Raw genomic sequence first — 20761 nt, 5'->3', positions numbered from 1 at the left:
TAATATAGAAAAGTGATCTATAATTCGTATAAAAAAGCTAAGAAATATATACAAATTAAAACAAGCAAACACGAATATTAAATAATTACTGTGTATCTTTTCGTTTTTATATACTTATGAGTTAATACTCTGTAAAAGCACGCAAAGCATACAAATAAAATGAAAAAAAAAAAGTTATTTTATATGATGAAAATTTCCTTTTCTCTGCTTCTCTTTCCGCAAAATTAATAAAATTTAAAACAGCTTTCGACGTTATCTACGCAAAGTTTCCAAACACTTGGGTGTTTCATTAAGAGGGACACGATATAAACCAAGCATTGCGTGGTCGCTCGTTACGCCGTAAGGATTCAATTAGGAGTCTCGAGAGAGGAGCACGGAAGGCGTTGATCGATGAATTAAATCGCGAGCGGCATCGCGGCCGGTTTAATTCATTGACTTTGGAAACTAGTTGGTGAACTTCTAGGAGGTAAATTCGGAGAGTCGCCGGGAATGGTCGATTCGCGGCGATAGATATGCTTCTTCGCCTCTTCCGCGTCGATTTTACGAACTAATACACGTTCACGAACAAAGCCGCGGCTTATGAGAATAAAACTTTCTTATTGCCGCGAAATACGGGGTATATAGTACCTTAGAGATTTTCTTCCTCTTATTCTGATGCAAGCTGATTTAAAACCTTAATTTAATCTTATCGGCTTACAGCCGTAATGATTTAAATTGGTGTTCGTTACGCGATTAAATATGTATGTAACGGAATGTGTATACATATGTATATGTATGCATTTTTTCTATGCTGATGATTGATATTTATTAGTTTATCAACATGCTTATGTTTATTTCATTAGGGAAAGTTTACGATGTAGCACTTGACAAATTAGAAACTAATATCATTATTGGCTAATGATGTAATAACGCAGGAACAGCTAGATTGATGTATGTAAACCTGAATGATTATATTATAAGGAATGGAAATATATTATAATATATGTCGATACTACATCAAGAAGCGATCTTCGATGGCACAAAAAAAAGACGTAAAACAGTATTATTAGTTTCTTACAAAACTGATAATTGTTTTACAATTTATTGAGCATCACCGCTAGATAGTTCAATAAATACGCAATTGATTTTGCATGTTAACTTATCCTTCATTATTAGCAATTTCGGGCACCATGAAATGCGTGCGACGTTGTGTAAGCAATGTAGATTAATATATCGTTGAAATATGCACATAACATTGTTATGCTTTTAGTTATAGCTTTTGAAATATAATTTATTTAATATTTTTTTAAGAAAAAAGAGCTCTCGTAATAATACAATATTATAATGTTATACGATTTGTTATATTGCATTAAGGACCAAGTTATTTGATAAAATATAAAAATAATTACCAAAGTGTTGAAAAACATCTTAAGTCGAAACGTTTTTAAAACGTAAATCGCATGTTTTAAAATGTGAAAGATTCTATTATGTCATACAACATTTTACAGATTTAAATAAACAATTTTCTCTGCAACTGCGTTTCAAAGTTAACTAAGAGGGACACTTGCTACAAGAAAATTGATTCTATTACGCATAGTTGTACGATCCACGCGGTTCACACTCTCTCTGGAAATCTTGTAATAACCATGAAGCTTTAATAGAACGTCCTAGTATTATCATAACAGAAATTGACCTAATTTTCGTACATTGTACAAAGTCTAAAGAAAATCTCCGAGAATCTCGGCTAACGTTCTGTCTCCGAAAACATCAAGCCGCATAATTCCCATAATTGGTATTAATTGTAAAAGTTTTTCGAAAGAACGCGACGCGCTCGATTGAACATTCCGGCGTTGAGCGAAGTTCTCACAGAGAAAAGAAGAGAGAGAGATTCGTTATATAAATTTCACGGCGCGCTGTAACATATCCCACCCCCGGACCATGCAAGCTCGAGTTACCCTTTCCCCCGGAGTTTGTATATCGCCTCGGTAGTTTGAACCAGTTTTGCTCGGAAATCTGGAAGGGTTGTACAGAATGCAAATAAAACGGATGGCATAGGAAGACAAGACAGAACGAATTCGCGAGAGCGGGGGGAGAGAGAGGGGGTACGCGCGGATGAGAAAAGCGCGGATCCAAGTTTCGTAAACGACGCTACTTAGGCGATAAATTGAGCGCGGAAACTTTTATCCCCGACCGGGGCGGACGGCGGCCTCTCGTTTTGTTAACTTCGGGTGACGTGTTGCGAAAAACGGCGTGTCATTGTGAGACACGCTCGCCGAGAGATCGAGTTTTAATGATACTCAAACATCTCTCATCCCCTACCCGGAGAGAGGGATTATGTCGCGTTTTTGAATTTCACTGCGAAAACGTCAGGTTATTTCCGGATAGTTATGTTCTTTGACTTTTACGTTCGCCTTCTTCTTCTTCTTCTTCTCCCCTTGATCGTTGGTTCAGTGTCCCGTAATGAGGTGCTTGCTCGTAACGACGCTATCTCGTGAAAAGCGTCTCTTACGGTCGCGGCCGAACGATTAGGACCTAGACTAGCACTAGCAGACAACACACGTTTCCGGAAAACCGTGTCGTTGTTCCGCAAAGACACTCGCTTCGCTGGAGAGAAAACATCACCCCACTGCGCATTTCCTACATAATTACTGAAATATCTTTCGGCGTGCAAGCACGTCGTGATACACTTCCCTCCGAAATTAACCGTCAAGCAAATGCATCGGCTTAGAAACGATATGAAAGGCATTCATCATCGAGACGTCTTATGCAAAACGGCCTAAACTCTCACGCGCATCTGCACGTAAATCTCGCAGCCATTAATTAGGCATCTATGTTGCATCAACCCTTGTAATTAGATGCAGTTAATAGTTGGCTGCCGAGCTCGGGGAGCATCTTGGGCTGGAAGTGAAACTCTGGTAATCCCTGGGAAACGCTTGACAATACACATACGTACGTGCACGCGAACGTTACACGGTTACACGTATACACATCTATTGATTTCACGTCTGTGTACGTATACAGGTCGGTTCAATTTGCGTACATCTTATTTTCATGAATAAATATTCGAGTAAAAATTTCCGATGTATATTTAAGCGTAATTTAACAAAACAGTACTGGATTATTTATTTTATTCATTCAAAAAATATATATCTGGACTTGTAGATGTAATAAAAATCTACATTGGAGAGAGAGTGTGTGTGTCTGTATGTTAACAGATAATTATTCTGTATTAAATTTTAAAAAATTTTTTAAACTTGACTAATTAAAAAAATGTATAGGATATAACAACTATTCACGAGCGTTGTAAAAATTTAAAGACTTTATCTAAATAACATTTCTCTCTCTTTCTTCTTAGAAACATTCTGTACATTCTTATATATGTATCGTAACAAATACGAAGACTCAACAAATGCATACAAATGTAAAATTCACATTGACACAGATACAGAAGGGGATTGTTCAGGCTCAGGCGGAGTTACCTGTCTTCGTACCCCTGATTTGCTTTGCAGACTACTGGCGTCCGTATAATTAAGCCGCTATTTACAGAGCCCTCCCGTTTAGCTGGCCGACGGTACTTTTGCCGAAACTGTGTAGCTCTGAATCTAACGATGGGATTTCGAAATAGCGGAAATTTTAGTTTGCGTTGCACGCGGCCCAAAGGTTATGTTTATACAAGCTTATAGAGGATACTACAGTCATCTGGGAAAGTGCGTCAGTACTTCCCTAGTATAATCCGACAGAATTAGCCAACAATATTTTACGTGTCCATATTTTGCGTACATATATACATGTGAAGGAAATATTGAATTTTTTCCAAATATGACATGGCAAGATTAACAATAAGATAGAAACTTGATGATTTGTCCGCAGATTTTAAATTTGAGCAATAGCATACGTAAAAATGTACAGTTTTATTATATTATTATTAACATGACACGTATTCAAGAAAAAGATTCGTGATATCAAATAAATCTATAAGAATATATCATCTGGCGAGAATAAAAGAATGTAAAAGTAATGGTTTCTAAAAAATAATTAACAAACGTATAATACAATTGTGCCTGTATTCAAATCCGATAAAAGGAGAGTGCGAAACTATATCGTTATGACGCAAAATGCGTACGTTATAATAACTTTTCTGCCTTGAGTTATATCGAGTTACTTGAATGTTATATCCGGATTTGCCGGATAATAATCAAGCAAACCTCTAGGGAATATACTGCTTAACGATCCCGAAGAACTAACAAACTAGATAGTGTTATATCTACATATGATGAGAAATACAACATAACAATGATAACGACGACGACGACGACAACGATGACGACGACGGTTGTTCAGCGGTAGGATTATGGAAGAGTACTACGTATTCAAAACTTTCATCGGAGCGTACCGTTTCATCGCGGAATCGTTTAATCACCGTAGAGAGATGCACTCTTAGTGAATGAATTTTACGTTGAAATGTTGAGCTTTTCACTAATAGCTACGACTCTGATCCGCTCGAACAATAATACGTCTCGTTATTAAATGAGATTTAAGTACGAAAAAAACTTACGTGTGTGTGTGTGTGTGTGTATCTCTGTGTTCGTTTAAAAAACTTAGTTTCTCATACAAAGATATAGATGAATATTTATCATTAATTGATGTGATCAATATCGTTCCCTTCATTTATTAAATCTACCTTCTATATTAATTGTTGTAACATTATTTGTTACTTCTGTTCCCTATTTCTTCAACATTTTTCTCAAATGAAATTGTTTTTCACCATCTGCATCGACCTACATTCTCACGTTATCTTCCTCGCCAATATCATCATAAAACAAAATAATACAGAAACTCCACATTATCTTAAAATTGAAGCCGCAAATCCTTTGCACGTTGGGTTGACAACATTATTTCTTAAAGTAACTGCTACCTTCTATAAAGCATTTTATTACCGACCATTTTGTTCGAAAGAAAACGCGCGCGTAGAAAACGTAATGCTTTTATTACATCATAAATTTCGCAAACTGCATAGTAATTTCATTTGAATCTAATTGTTTTATACTTAATCGATTAAAAAAATTTTTAAATGTATATACATGCACTAGCGGATCCTGATGTCGATAATGGGGGGGGGGGGGGTTTGCAAAATTATTTCATTTAATATTTTTGGTTTCATGATTAGCATTCCAGGATCAACGACGTCGATAGCTCTTTAATGTTTGTTTTTCTTTATTTATATTTTTTAAATAAATTCAGCAAAACTGTTTCTTTTAATTTGCAAGGGGGGGGGTAAACCCCCCCCCCCGGATCCGCCAGTGTATATATATATAATACGAGTTTAGAATAATCGACCCAACTAGCTTGAAAATAATTTCTTAATATTCACAACGTTTCGACCATGTGGTTGTGGTCCTTTTACGAAGGAATATACTGAAATTTTACATATACGATCCCCTCTGTACCCCTAAAGAAATGTAGGCGAGAAAAAATATAGATCCGAAAGTCGCTGAATCGGGAATCGAACCCGAGACCTTTCGCTTTCCGGGCGACTGCTCTCACCATCCTCTCACCGTATATATATATATTATATAGATATAAAGAATTTCTCGCCTAATTATTTTCATGCAACGAAATTATCTCATCATTTTGTATCTATATAATATATATTATATAGATATAATATATATTATATATATATTATATAGATATAAAGAACTTCACCTAATTATTTTCGTGCAATGAAATTATCATCATTTCGTCCTATGTCTGACTTAATCTATACTTAACTCCTTGAATGCGTAATGAGTATAATTTACAGTGTATCTTATACTTATATATATACACTAGCGGATCCTGACGTCGATAGTTCCTTAATGTTTGTTTTTCTTTATTTATATTTTTTAAACAAATTCAGCAAAACTGTTTCTTTTAATTTGCATGGGGGGGGGGTTTACACCCCCCCGGATCCGCCAGTGTATATATATATATATTATATAGATATAAAGAATTTCTCGCCTAATTATTTTCATGCAACGAAATTATCTCATCATTTCGTTCTATGTCTGACTTAATCTATACTTAACTCCTTGAATGCGTAATGAGTATAATTTCCAGTGTGTCTTATACATACATATTGTATATATTATATAGATATAAAGAATTTTGCCTAATTATTTTCGTGCAACGAAATTATCTCATCATTTCGTCCTTTGTCTGACTTAATCTAAACTTAACTCCTTGAATGCGTAATGAGTATAATTTCCAGTGTATCTTATACTTTTATATATACATATAATATATATATATAAAATATATATATATATATATAAAAGTATAAGATACACTGTAAATTATACTCATTACGCATTCAAGGAGTTAAGTGTAGATTAAGTCAGACATAGAATGAAATGATGAGATAATTTCATGCACGAAAATAATTAGGCAAAATTCTTTATATATATACAATATACAATATGTATGTATAAGATACACTGTAAATTATACTCATTACGCATTCAAGGAATTAAGTATAGATTAAGTCAGACATAGAACGAAATGATGAAATAATTTTGTTGTACGAAAATAATTAGGCGAAATTCTTTGTATCTATATAATATATATTATATAGATATAATATATATTATATATATATTATATAGATATAAAGAATTTCACCTAATTATTTTCGTGCAATGAAATTATCATCATTTCGTCCTATGTCTGACTTAATCTATACTTAACTCCTTGAATGCGTAATGAATATAATTTACAGTGTATCTTATACTTATATATATACACTAGCGGATCCTGACGTCGATAGTTCTTTAATGTTTGTTTTTCTTTATTTATATTTTTTAAACAAATTCAGCAAAACTGTTTCTTTTAATTTGCATGGGGGGGAGGGGTTTAACCCCCCAACCCCCGGATCCGCCAGTGTATACATGTAATATATATTATATTGAATGAACAATTATGAAATTTCTAAAGGAATTGAAAAATCTTGACGCTTGATACGAATCTGAGGAGAAAAATATAACTTGAAAAAAATTAGATTCCGTATTTCTTTTACTGTCGACGCTGACGCTCTCATCCGTAATTCGTTGTCGGTCATTAATCTTTCGCGACGGAGCCCCTGGTCGATCGTAAACTTCTTTTACGCGACGGGGTACTATCGTCTTCGAGTTACTTCGTTCCGCTTTTGACACGATTTAACTCGGACGTTCACTAGCACCGACAGCATCGTGAAGGAATAACAACGAAAGATCCACTCAGACCCGGTTGCCATGCCGCGTAATCTGGAGGCCGCCCTGACGTATTCACGTCGCTCGCTTCCGAGGTAAACCGTTACACTCGGTAAAACTCTCTTCTTTTTACTACTGACATAGCGCCGCGAACGTCAAGCCGGGCTTACGATTATTACGTTCCCAGCCTCGAAGCCGCGCTTTTTTTCCCCTCGGAAAACGGTGGAAAGCACGGGCGACGTCGCACGCGTCCGGATCTCCATTATAAATGCCACAGAATTCATTCCCGCCGTCGTCGTTGTCGTCGTCGTCGTCGTCGTCGTCGTCGTCGTCGTCGTCGTCGTCGTCGTCGTCGTCGTCGGAGCAACGAGAATCTCGCATTAGGGGGGCAGGGAGGGGTGGAAAAGAGAAGGGAGGAGGATAAAGGTCACCCCTGCATTGTTTCGACGGAAAGTCGTTTCGGGAAAAATAGTAGCCGCATTCGTTATTACATAATTCACCAGATAAGGCGACGCGGAGTTTAAGATGATTTGAAAGGCTCGTTTGCCGCCTCTTATTGTTAGAGATAGGGTTAGAGGGGGGAGGGGAAAGGGAGATGCGACGTCGAGGGTGTACTATCCTCGACGGAGGGTTGAGGGTTATATTCGCGCTGCGCTTTACGCTAATGCGCATCGTTTAACCCCTTCCCTGCGGAAAGAGCATACCAAGTGCATTCGCAATAGTATCCGTAGATTCTAGATTTCTCTTTTCGCGCGAAATAAATGGCTTACGTGACGTCTGTTATCTGTAAAGATTATTTGCGATTACAGGCGCTACACACGTAAAAAAAAATTTTATTATATTATGCAAATATCGATCGAGTTGAGAAAAAAAAATGTTAAACGATTTTTTGATGACTGACAAAATAAACTCCCATATGCATTGCAGTAGGCGATTAATATGTGCATTTCGATCTCTTGCGAGAAAGTACAAGAATTCGAGGATATAAATCTTGGAGCAATTTTCAGAAAATTGGCAATTACGTTATCGCCATTAATCCTCTCTGTCTCCGCTTTCTTATTAAAATATTGTAGTAGCGTCTGCAACTAATTACTTTTGCAACATCCGGTAGTCACGAACATCGTGTGTTATATAATGCAATGATTAATAGAGATATTATTTATTTCTCGAAACGCGGGGCAATATTATGTTGCGTAAAATTCGTGTATACTTTTATAATATGTATATATAGAATTTTCGCAAAAACCCATCGTCAGTTCTTTCTTCTATCTAAATATCGCTCAAAGCTCGACATAACTTTAGCTTCCGTTTCCTTTATACTACTAAATATAAATTGCGGAATTATTACAATAGAAACTTATTGTTGAACCGGCAAGGAATGACTACATTATAATGTGCATAACTCACGAGCGTGCAGCAGTTGCATTAATCTAAATAACGCGAGAATCATGCGACGTATTTATGGAATGTAAAAAGTCTGCGTTCTGTGTAAATTACATTAGTGCTAAAGTAATAGAGTTACTCTCTCTTTCTCTCTCTCTCTCTCTCTCTCTCTCTCTCTTTTATGCGCTATGCAAATCATCTTACACAGATATAATTCATCATCTAAATATTTTAAAGTAAATATAGTATCGTTTTTGTATCAATAGCAAAATAATATTTCACGTTTCTCCACTGCCATTCGATAACGACGCCTTTGTGAAAAATTTTGCATAAAGGTATATATTGATATATTTCATTAGAGAAATGGACTCGTATGTACATATATATTATGTGACTCGCGTTCCGAAGCCGCTTCGAATGTAGCAACGTTATTTTTAAATATTTAAATTTCAACGGGCTAGAAAGTGCCACAGACGCGCGGATGGTAGTGCGTCACTTTCAAGAAAAAATTAATTTTCATTGAAACTGATTAGTTGTGCACAGAGCACAATTTTTCCTTGGTTACGTATATATTTGGTTTCTAGCTCGTTGAAATTTAAATATGTATTTCACATTGAGACAGCCTTACAGTGTTGTTATTTTTAAAGTCAGAATAATTCGCAAAACATCACGTATCGTTTGCATTAATCACTTTCGTACTTTTTCGCGTCGTTTCTCATGTCCCGGATTTACAAAGAAGTTACGACGAAATAAATAATTCTCGCGTACAGGGGAGGACCACATTTGGGCGAAATTAACATTGTTTCCGCGGCTGATAAAATAGTTATCAAAGAAACGCGCGACATATGACGGGATATGTGCATCCGAACGCATATATGTATTCGAAATAAAACTTTAATCCGCTGAGTAAGAAAATAAAAGGAGCGACGCGACGAACCGTGCGTCTTCCTACGCGCGGTTTCAGATCGCGGGTGGATAACGTCGCGGTAATCTGTATTAATTTATAACTTGGCGTATAACTGTGTCGGTGCTCGGTTTTGCCACGAGGACTTTATCGCATCGGCGCGCTCATTCGTTTTCGCAGCGTGAGCTAGCGGAAGAAGAGAAGGAAGAGGGTAGCTTGGAGGGCAACAGGAACCGAAGCGAACGAAGGGAGATGGACGAATAGAGGATGGAGGTCACGATGGATTCGTAACGATTGCGAGAGGAAATAGCGACGGGGACGGAGACCATCTCTCGGCCCGTTTTCACAATAGAGAACGCATTTATTCCGCGGTCGCGTTTTTATTATCTCCTTGCGAACGAAGGGAGGAAGAAAAGGGGGGAGAGATTCGGATACGACGGAAAACGAGCGGGCGAAACTTTGATAATATTCAGCGACAAGTTCGTCGACTATGGCGAAGGCAGCCCGATTCCGCCTCGAGTCTTAATTGAGTGCGTCGGTAAGTGAATACGAAATACGTAACATCTTGCCCTGGTGGCCCAGCGCGAGAATTACTTTACGACAGTCACTATTCGGAGATATTTCTCTACTTGCGATATCACCGCGGTGCGAAAGTCCAAATTAATATTTAGATATTTATGTGCAACTTTCTCTTCTAAATATATAAATTATCTAGTTGATTCTCAATTTATTTAGTCGCCTCGTGGTAAATTCGAAATAACAGAGCAAACGAGTATACGTGAGTATGGAAAATAAAACGCGCGAATAATAAATAATAAATAATAAAATAAACACGAATGATAAATGATGAAATAAACGCGCGAATAAATAATAAATGATAAATATTCCATATACGTGAGTGTGGAAAATGAACCGCGCTACTTCAGTATAGGCGTTGTTAGCATAAATTGGCAGTCGTGTTAAAATTGAGCGAATATCATACCGAACCGGCTCGATGGATCGTAGCTATCAACAGTCCATTACGTAATCCGTTTGTATATCTTGCCGAGATGTTTATCAAAGCGACGAATGTAATTAAATGTATTAAATCGGCTGAGCGCTGCCAGCGTTGCTATTGCTTAATCAACTGCGGCAAAATTGAATGAAAGCACAGCGATATCGGCTGGTATCGATAGCAAATAAAGCGCGAGACGCCAAAAATATTTAAAGAAGCGATGCCTATCGATCGTATAATAAGGGTCGATTGACATTGGAAAACGAGCAATAATCCCGTTTAAAACAATATTTTATCTTCTCTATCTGTGGGGAGATTCATTTTACATAATTCAGATTAAAAACGGTTATCGATGAAACATAGCTTCGCCAACACCTCTTTTCAATTGTGTATCTAGCAGTGGTTCATTAACTCGGTCTGGTCGTGTTGCGCATTGAATGGCAGTAAAATTGATTAATAATCGCGCGCGATGAGCTTTTCCGTCGAGCGATAAAAGTCTGTTATCAATAATTTCCTACGATTCGCGAGCATCCGATTAAAGTGCTCGGATTTACCAAAAATATGGAGGGATGTTGTTGTGATAGTAGCGATAAAGGTATCGATAAATTAATGTATTCCGAATGCTTCTGTTTAAATGCGCATTATGATTTTCATCGATACATGGCTTATCACCAACTACACTGCGCCACGCGTAGAAATCATTTTACTTTGCAAATATTAATCCAATAAAGATAACTAATTAATTGTATCGTTAATGCTTTCTGAATCAATGCGAATAATACATTGCGTGTTTTAAACTGACAAAATAAATTTACTGATATTTTCAATAATCTATTTTTAATTTAAATTTTAAATTAAATGTATATATATATATATATATATATATATATATTATAATTAAATTATATAATGTAGAAATTTAATAAATTACTCTATAGACATTAATCGTTTGATTTAACACGTGTGATATTATGAATTATAATCTGATTTTAAAATATTTAAATATAAAATTAAAATATGAAAAGATTTTTCCACACAGAGAAGAAAATATATCTTCTACGGTTATTATCCGTGTGATATAAAACAGATGGTAAAGCGACAAACCTGAATAGAACGTGATACACCTAGACACGTGTCGGTTCATTGGCGATGTCAGATCGCTGGTCCTTTGGAGAAGGACATAAAGAAGAACGATGTGAGAGGGAAGCTATGAAGAAGGATCGCCTGCCGCTTATCGTGTAACGAGTTGCCTTAAACCTAGCATTTTTTTACTAGCATTTTTTTTATTATTTACTCGCGTTGAAAAGAAGTGCAAGGTATTTTGCGAAATCGATTCTCTAAAGAGAATTATTTTCAAGGTACGCTCTCTCCCGATCGTATGAAATACTGATGCATCGGCGACGCTCACTTTGCACGTGGATATAGCCTCCTCTTTCATAGAGCTATCGGCTGGCGTATATAAAAGGTTTTAATCGCCCTTCCTTTCATACTAGTTTTGTTGGCTTAAACCGGGCTTATGCTCTTCGTGCAGCATTGTTTACCCACTTGCTGGTCCCCCAAAGCGAAGAAACTCGCGCAAAATTTACATCTCACCATCGTTTGTGGCTCTTTCGACTCAAGAATCGATCGAACGGCCGAGATTATCCTTCATAGTTTTAATGCAATTTAAGTATTTACTTGCCATTAGGCAAAATAGAGTTCAAAATCCTCCGCAAACAGTTTATAAGATATGGTTAAAAAATCTTTGTCAACAATCTCTGCTGATTAGTATTATGCAAAACCTAACTTTTAAAATCATTGATAATATTGTAAATGTATAAGTTTAATTAATAGAGAGCGCGATGCTCGATAGCGAACCATCATGATGTTTAATGAAAAATGTAAAAGAAAATTAAATAATATTATCAAAGTTATTTCATCAAATACAATAATATTAATAATTACAAATAAACTGTAAATCCAATATAAATTACATGTCATATCAATCAGATGCACATTGTTGACAGTGAATGAACATCATTTAATGAGGCATGCATTGAATATATTAACCAATTCATTTTCTACTATATTCTATCAAATCTCCGTCTATCTGTGTTTCTATCAATATTAATTATGGATATGTATTCATAAATGATAAAGAGAAATATATTGTGGATGTATATTCAATTCTAACCGTTTGATACACTTTTAGAAGACATATTATTATGTAAAATAATAAATTAAATTCGTGAGACACGGATGTAACAAAAAATATTTCGCGTTAGGACATTAGAGTGAAATAGCGAAGTAAAGCTCAGATTACAAAATAATGGCGGTAAAGTTCTGGATGGACGATCACGGTGAAACTAAAATGAAGATGGATATACTGGAAATGGCATAGTAACGTCCTAAAATGGAATAGTTCATCCCGCCCAGATGGGTCATTAATTCATCATAAAACCGGATTAATTAATAAAAATTACTTGAAAGTAATTGCCAGCTCAATAAAGCAGAACAGGCAGAAAAGCGGTGCGTAAACGGCTTTAGCTACGAATTTAAATAAATCCGCAACACTTTATCTGTAATATGAAAGATGAATACAACACGCGTATATATACTCGTGTTTCTAGCGAATGAAGTCTACGTTCTTCAACTTTTTTACAAGTCAGACAAAGAGAGAGGTGGAGGAAAATTAATTTTTATATAATTTTTCTATGTAATAATTTTAATATGTGATTTATCTAGAACCTGATTAGACCGTGATTGCTGACACAAGTATTCGAGTTACGTGTAAATCCTAATTAGCACCGCTACCATGATGGAAATTTAACCGAAATAGACCTCCCTGACACTTTTGAGCACGCAAATTGCGTGCTCAAAGGGATCTTTGCGGCGATGATTAATTTTCGTTGGTAAATTGTTTCGAACACTTGCCGGTGATCAAGTTATGGCTACATTACTTGGAAGTGGATCATGACGAAGAATAATGACGTATTCGTCGCGTGTGTGCGCGAAGGAAAATGCGGTCACGTTCTAAATTAATATTGTTCCGTAGGAAAATACAAGTTATGATATAGGGTGACACGTGTTAACGGCGAATCAAATAACGGAGTTCCTGAAGTAAATAGCTTCTAGAGATCCCTCCCGCCTCCCGCTATGCATATCTATTTATATTCATATCTGTTCGTATCTACAGACCTATATATTTGCGCAGGCGGCGGTTAAGCCGCTCAGATAGAGCCAAGCCAATTGCATAATCCACGGTAAGGTAGAACTTCCCAAGTGCGCAGTTATTATCATTTCTAACAGCCATATCGACCGTTTTCGCAAGGGAGATTAGCCATTACCGCACGATCGGATCGCGGAAGCAGCACGGCTTACTTACTTATCATCGATTGAACAATCCGTAGCTATGATCAAAGGCGCGGTTATTACAATAGGAAATGAAACGGGCGGCAACGACTTTCATCGTAACTGCGTTACTGTAATTCTTTGTGAGAACAGCGTTCATCCACGTGCATCCGGCAAAAGAGACTAATTAATATTTTTCCGATACGTAAGACTGCGGAGAATAATAGGAATACTAACTGATGCGTGCATATTTTTTTATTTCAAATGGTGAATTAGCTTTTTTCCTTTGCATCCTATGCCATTATAGAGCGACGATTGTTGGATTGAAAAATTTATTTTGCTATATTTCTCTCCAATTTCGTTCGAAACGAATAACTCTTACATTTTTTCTCACAATATGGCGTAAAAAAATTAATATAAATAAAGATAACGAGCACGCGAAATTTTGTAATATACACATATGTGCGTTATATGCTTTATCGCACATATTTCGCAAAACTTTTATGTGCCCATAAACTAATTATAATGTAGAAAATTCTTCGAAAAAATGTAATTTTAAATAAACCGCCCGTTATACACGATCGAATACAGATCCAATTAACTTTTATCTGCAACGTTAAATCGGCGAATGTGTCAGATGTAAACTTGTGTTTATTCTCCAAGGGCTAATACGCAACAGTACACGTTACATATTTCCCAACGCGTCAGATAACGCAGACTTATATACGCGTGAGCAATGTATTACGATATTATCGCACCTGCATCGTAGAATGCATCCCTATATTCTATAATAGCTGTATTTTACGAAATTTGTATGCATAGCGTATAGAAGAAGCGATGTTGCGTTTTACGTGAACGGAATAGCGCTCGAATTACGTTGTACTCTCCTTTCCGAAAGAAATTTGCGTGCATTCTCTCGCGTGCACGATTCGTACATACGCGGTATACACGTGTTTTCCGGAGGTGGCTTCGCACAAGCACAAAAGGAGAAAAAAGATCTACTCCTAGATCCGAAAATCCTCCATCATACACGTGTTTCCTCGACGCTTCGACAGTACACGCAGCTGCCGTCAAAGTCATTCGTTTTCGTGTCATTTGTGCCTGGTTTGTGCAGGAAAATTGGCGCTCCGTAATGGCGCCGGCTCACAGAAGGCCGTAATCCGTAGACTAACGCGCGCAGCACGCATGGATACAACGGAACCAAACTTACCTTAACAACTGTTGTGACTGCAACCGCAGGTGTATAAACAGCGACGTGACTACTACCCTTCCGAGCTCAACCGTGGAGATACTTCCGACCTCTCGTTTTCCTCTTCGCGACGCCAATTACGCCCCGCTTTCTGTTTCGCCGCTATCATCCTATAAACAGAATATGTATCACTCGAGCATGGCCAATTATGAAGCAAGCGCATATGCGCGATACGTGCTTTCTACGTATCGCGTATAATTGGGCAATGTAACCCTCTCTTGCGATGCAATTTCTTTGAATCATATACGTTTCGGGTTTATTTCATAAACGCGACTGTCTCGTCTATGTAGGTCATTAATTATTTCGAGACATTTACTTATCGGCAAAATAACAATTTGGATAATCGATATGTTGTATATACATACGCATTTATGTACAACATTTTTCATGAAATACCAATATTCTTAAAAAGTATAGGTTTAATTATCTGTTAAAACTGTAAAAAAATATACGGGACACGTATCGTTACAATAAACGTTAACAATAAAAATTAACTGTCAAGATCGTATTGTTAAGAAGATAAAATAGAACAATTTCACATTCGGGGATCTCATGTTGGTCAAAAAAATTCTCGCTTCCCGTTTCGCTGTTCATACGCATGTTTACGCATGTATGTACACGCGACAAAATTTGTGCCAGTAAACATTTATACATGGAGTCACAAATAGTTGACTACGAAATAAAACGGTGCGTGTATTATTGTGCGCGCGGTGTTGCAGATTAACCGTAAAACCTTTGTATATTAGACCCCTGTGTATAATACTGATGCATTTATTTACTTTACTTGACTGGCGGAGGAGAAATACGGCGCCGCAGGGAGAGGGCGACGTGATTATTCGAATTTTCCCAAAAATTTATACACCCCATTACGCGCGTAATGATACTTGGCGCCTTATATAATCCGTCGAGAGACAAGATCGAGCGAAGTTAACGCGAGTTAATTATTCTCCGTTTCTTCCGTTTCGTCGCCAACGACAAACGGCATTTCTATATGGAACAGATCGAACGATCCCGTATTACCCGATATTGGAAGACTGCCCGATGATTTTATCGGCGAACCAATACGTATAGGTATATATTTTACGTTCGGGCCATCGGTTCGCATCGTGCCCTTTATATCCACGGACGATTGCCGGTATATAACTCTGTCGAGTCAAACCTGCATAACTGCACGGGGAAGCGAGAGCACGTGTGTTTACACATCATACCCCTTTCCGTTCGGACATGCCGCGCCTGGTATATCGGTAAAACCGCGATCCCGCAATAGGACCGGTACGGACCAAAGCGATATAATGGGAATACTTCTCCCGGGTGCATTCTGCCTTTTGTACATTAAACAAGTGCGCGTACGCCCGCGCTCGTGTACATAGGGAGAGAAAAAGGGGGGTTGAAGGGGGAGACATGGCGGGAAAGGGAAACCGGGGGGTGGATGGAGGGTGTGTAGAGAATACTGCACAGGCGAGCACACCCCGTGTTCGGGATTTGATTTACACACAGCGCGGGCCGTGTCGCTTTTACGCGGCACCGAGGTCGTTCCGGCAAAACTGTGCTTACTGATCCGGGGGAGTTGGAGCGTATGCGCGTAGTAAACTTCGTCGACGCCGTCGTACACGGGGAGTAATGTTGCTCGCGACGCTATAATCCGCGTCTCCGATTTTCGTACAGTATTTGACGACCGAGATGTGCTTATCGTGATGGATGTATATAGATTTTGCGACAAGAACTCGCCAACAAGTTTCTAAATTCTGTCCATTTTAATATATCACGATACGCGATATAAAGATTTCTCATCGCGAGAAATTATCTGAACTTTTGTCTTTATAAATAATTTTATATACATTTATAACATTGTATAAAAAATGTCATTATAGATTATATAAAATTTGCGTCTCCGATTTTCGTACAGTATTTGACGACCGAGATGTGCTTATTGATGAATGTATATAGATTTTGCGACAAGAACTCGCGAACAAGTCTAAATTCTGTCCATTTTAATATATCACGACACGCGATATAAAGATTTCTCATCGCGAGAAATTATCTGAACTTTTGTCTTTATCAATAATTTTATATACATTTATAACATTGTATAAAAAATGTCATTATAGATTATATAAAATTTGCGTCTCCGATTTTCGTACAGTATTTGACGACCGAGATGTGCTTATTGATGAATGTATATAGATTTTGCGACATGAACTCGCGAACAAGTCTAAATTCTGTCCATTTTAATATATCACAACACGCGATATAAAGATTTCTCATCGCGAGAAATTATCTGAACTTTTGTCTTTATAAATAATTTTATATACATTTATAACATTGTATAAAAAATGTCATTATAGATTATATAAAATTTGCGTCTCCGATTTTCGTACAGTATTTGACGACCGAGATGTGCTTATTGATGAATGTATATAGATTTTGCGACAAGAACTCGCGAACAAGTCTAAATTCTGTCCATTTTAATATATCACAACACGCGATATAAAGATTTCTCATCGCGAGAAATTATCTGAACTTTTGTCTTTATCAATAATTTTATATACATTTATAACATTGTATAAAAAATGTCATTATAGATTATATAAAATCTACAACATATCCGAATTAATTGACATTATGTATCTAATATGTAACAAATATGTATATTTATTTTGTATATTTATTCGTATGTATATTTACTCTGCCTTGCGCTTTCCGTATTTTTTTTGCAGTGCTGGCAAGCATACGTTACCACACTTCTGCTCAAGCATTGTGTAAGGAATATGATTTATACAGTGCGCCCGTGTCGCTTTTACATGGTGAGGGTCGTTCCGACAATGCTGTCTCTTCTGATTCGGAATGCAGAGCACGCACATATACGTTAGAAATAATATAAATGATTTTATACAGAAAGTTTGAAAAAATTTTATTAAATATAAATTTTTATATACGACATAGATACGAATCTATATTTTATTAATATTTATATTTTGATAAAATTACGAGTTTTTACTTATTTATTTCTTTTTATCAGAATTATATTTTTTATTCTCTATAAATAGTGTTATTTATTTATATTCTATGTTTATTTCTGTTTGTATCAACATTATATTAAACTTCTGTTTTGTTCCTGTTGTATCAACGTCATATTACACTTATGAATAAAAGCATATTGTTACATCAAAGATACGTTAAGCGAACAATAACGCTATTAGAGCGGAAAAGTGCTGGAATGAAAAGCGGTATGCACGTCAATATAGAATGATATGAAATAACGTTTGTATATTAGTAACGTGCATAGAATTGATCACATTAAATGTATCTCTGTACGGATTATTATTATCAATATTATTGCGTCGACTGTGTGAATGAGGAAACAGAATGAAATGCATCATGCTTGCAATGGGGTTTGATACCGCTTTCTAACTGAATTGTGGTAATCCAATTCTATTTCTGATAATTATGCTGCGATATGCATGAAAACTTAATAATGTCTACATAAACATGATTATCGTTCGATTACATGCGAATGTAATGATTAACTACAATTAATTAATTAATCAATTAATGAATAAAGCATCTGATTTGTCGCTATTACAAAATTAATATCTGGTCAAATCAGTGCACTATCATCAATATATATCATAAATATACTCGACAATCGATTCTGCATTAATAAATAAAAAATGTTTATAATGTTTACTAGTTAATTGTTGTCACTTTTTGGTACAGATAGAACTGAAAGATTCAAGAGATAAATATATACTTTACTGTAATGAGATTCTAATCTGGACTCTTCTGTAATTAAATCCATAAATAGCAAAAGTGTCAAATGGTTGAGTGAAGATAGGAAGCGTGATATAAAGATCGACTCTTGTCGCGTTCAAAGGCAACGTAGCAAAAGCTATCATCATTAGATACGGTGGACTACAGAAAGCGCTGTATGAGAGAGGGTCGCCCAATGTTTGTAATCAGTCGCCTAGGTTGTTAGGCACCGTACATATGTTTACGCTTGATGCAAGCATGAAAGTACTCCCTTTGCAGTAGGTTTCTAACCTGCCTTTTGAGATAGGTGTGGATAACCAAAGCGAATAGTATCTTTAATGAACTCCTACAGAATTGTATATATATGCTTCTCACACATAGGAAAATAGATATACATCCAATGTTGTGCGCCTTCTTTTCCCAGCATAATTTTTTGAAAATAATATTTAATAAAGCAATTTCTTTTCAAACATAAAAAGTTGATTTATTTATATTGTAAAATTGAGTTATGTGTACTGTAAAAATTAATTTTATGTAGAAAATAAATTTATTTGTATTGTAAAAACTGTAATACACTTAAAATAAAAGTAAATAAAATTTCTTAAATATTTTTTTCGGAATACGATATGTTTAAGAAAAATAAAAAATATCTGAAAATATATGTAATGATTTTTCATATTTACTCAGTCAATTTAAAGAATGTAATTTATCATTAAGTATATTTTATTCTTTATTATTATTGTATATTGAATATTATTGAACTTTATTACACACCATCATTTTTTTTTATTGAACGAAATTTCTAATCTTTGACTAATGCAATGTCGATTTTCCATTTGTGATATATATATATATATATATATATGTTTGTGAAGTTAAATGAGATTCTTTCAGATAGCCATTTCCTTTAAATAGAAGAGTAAATCGCAGAGATGGGATGGCGGCTGGGATAAGAGGCGCGTACCGGAAGAGGGAAATTAATCAGCCGCGGAAACTTTTCTCGTGGAATGTTGAGAAACTACAAATTAAATGACTGCGCCTTTTTAAGCAACGTTAAGTGGCTCGCGAGAGATAGCAGCCGATTTCTTTCAGCTGTCACCCAACTTTTTTTACATGTTCTATAGCGCAATTTAGAGAATGGCACTACGTCCATGTTGCGAATTCATTATAAAATCTTTCCGCTATCATAAAAATCAATTTATCTATCGTAAAAATTATTTAAAAATTATTTTAATACCGTTTATTATTATAATTCTTTAGAAAAACCATAAATATGCTTAAAATTATATAAAAACTACTTTAAAATGAACAATATTTTTAAAAATCAACAAATATCTCATAAATACGTATGCCTTTTCTAAACAAAATAAATTATTTAAAAAATATTTTAATAATACTAATGACTAAAGAACTCTTTTAAAAAATACATTCAATATTATACAAAATTGTTTTAAAATAAACAGAATTATTTAAAATGAGCCGTTTCGTAAAAATATGCCTTTTCCGAGTAAAACCTATTACTGAAAAAATTATTTAATATTTCTAATGATTAGAATTCTTTAGGAAAAATATAAATATGCTACACAAGAACTGTTTTAAAATAGACAGAAGTCCCAAAAATCAATCAACGTTTCAAGTGAATAACTGCATATATGCATGTTTGCTCATAATTATTCTATTTTAATCAATGTTTTCTTTTTTTAAAGGCACTACTCTTAGTTATGTGAACCTAGCACCCGACTTTTTAAAAATTAATTTTTTAAAACGGAAAATGATAGCATTTTGTTTGTAGTTGTTTGTAGTAACAATAATTTCATTTGTAGTTTTATCAATTAATAAATAAAAAAAATTTTTAAATGACTCGCACCCGACATTGTGATATCGCAAATCCGCTTGCGCAGTCTTCTTTAGAATCGTTTGTAGTTGTTTGTAGTGATTTTCCTTTC

At 35.7% G+C, this 20761-nt stretch overlaps 2 protein-coding genes across 5 annotated transcripts in view; one reads left to right on the top strand and one right to left on the bottom strand.

Moving 5' to 3' along the window:
- Positions 1 to 20761, bottom strand: part of LOC145937087 (opioid-binding protein/cell adhesion molecule homolog) — a 301044-nt gene that overhangs the window by 35869 nt on the left and 244414 nt on the right. Inside the window, exon 10 of one of the 2 annotated variants that reach the window (XR_014425472.1) lies at positions 15027 to 15175. The exons of the other annotated variant lie outside the window; for it this stretch is intronic. The gene's annotated coding sequence lies outside the window, so the exon portion shown is untranslated. The remainder of the gene's footprint in view (positions 1 to 15026; positions 15176 to 20761) is intronic. 2 annotated transcript variants of the gene reach the window in all.
- LOC145937085 (neurotrimin) overlaps positions 1 to 20761 on the top strand; it is a 280339-nt gene that overhangs the window by 167359 nt on the left and 92219 nt on the right. The gene's annotated exons all lie outside the window — the stretch shown is intronic.

The sequence above is a fragment of the Prenolepis imparis genome, unplaced genomic scaffold (genome assembly GCF_030444845.1).
Source record: "Prenolepis imparis isolate NDT839.2.m4 unplaced genomic scaffold, iyPreImpa1.0 SCAF_6, whole genome shotgun sequence".
Classification (NCBI taxonomy): domain Eukaryota; kingdom Metazoa; phylum Arthropoda; class Insecta; order Hymenoptera; family Formicidae; genus Prenolepis; species Prenolepis imparis.
Note: the sequence above shows the minus strand (reverse complement) of the source record. Positions and strands in the feature narration are given on the sequence as shown.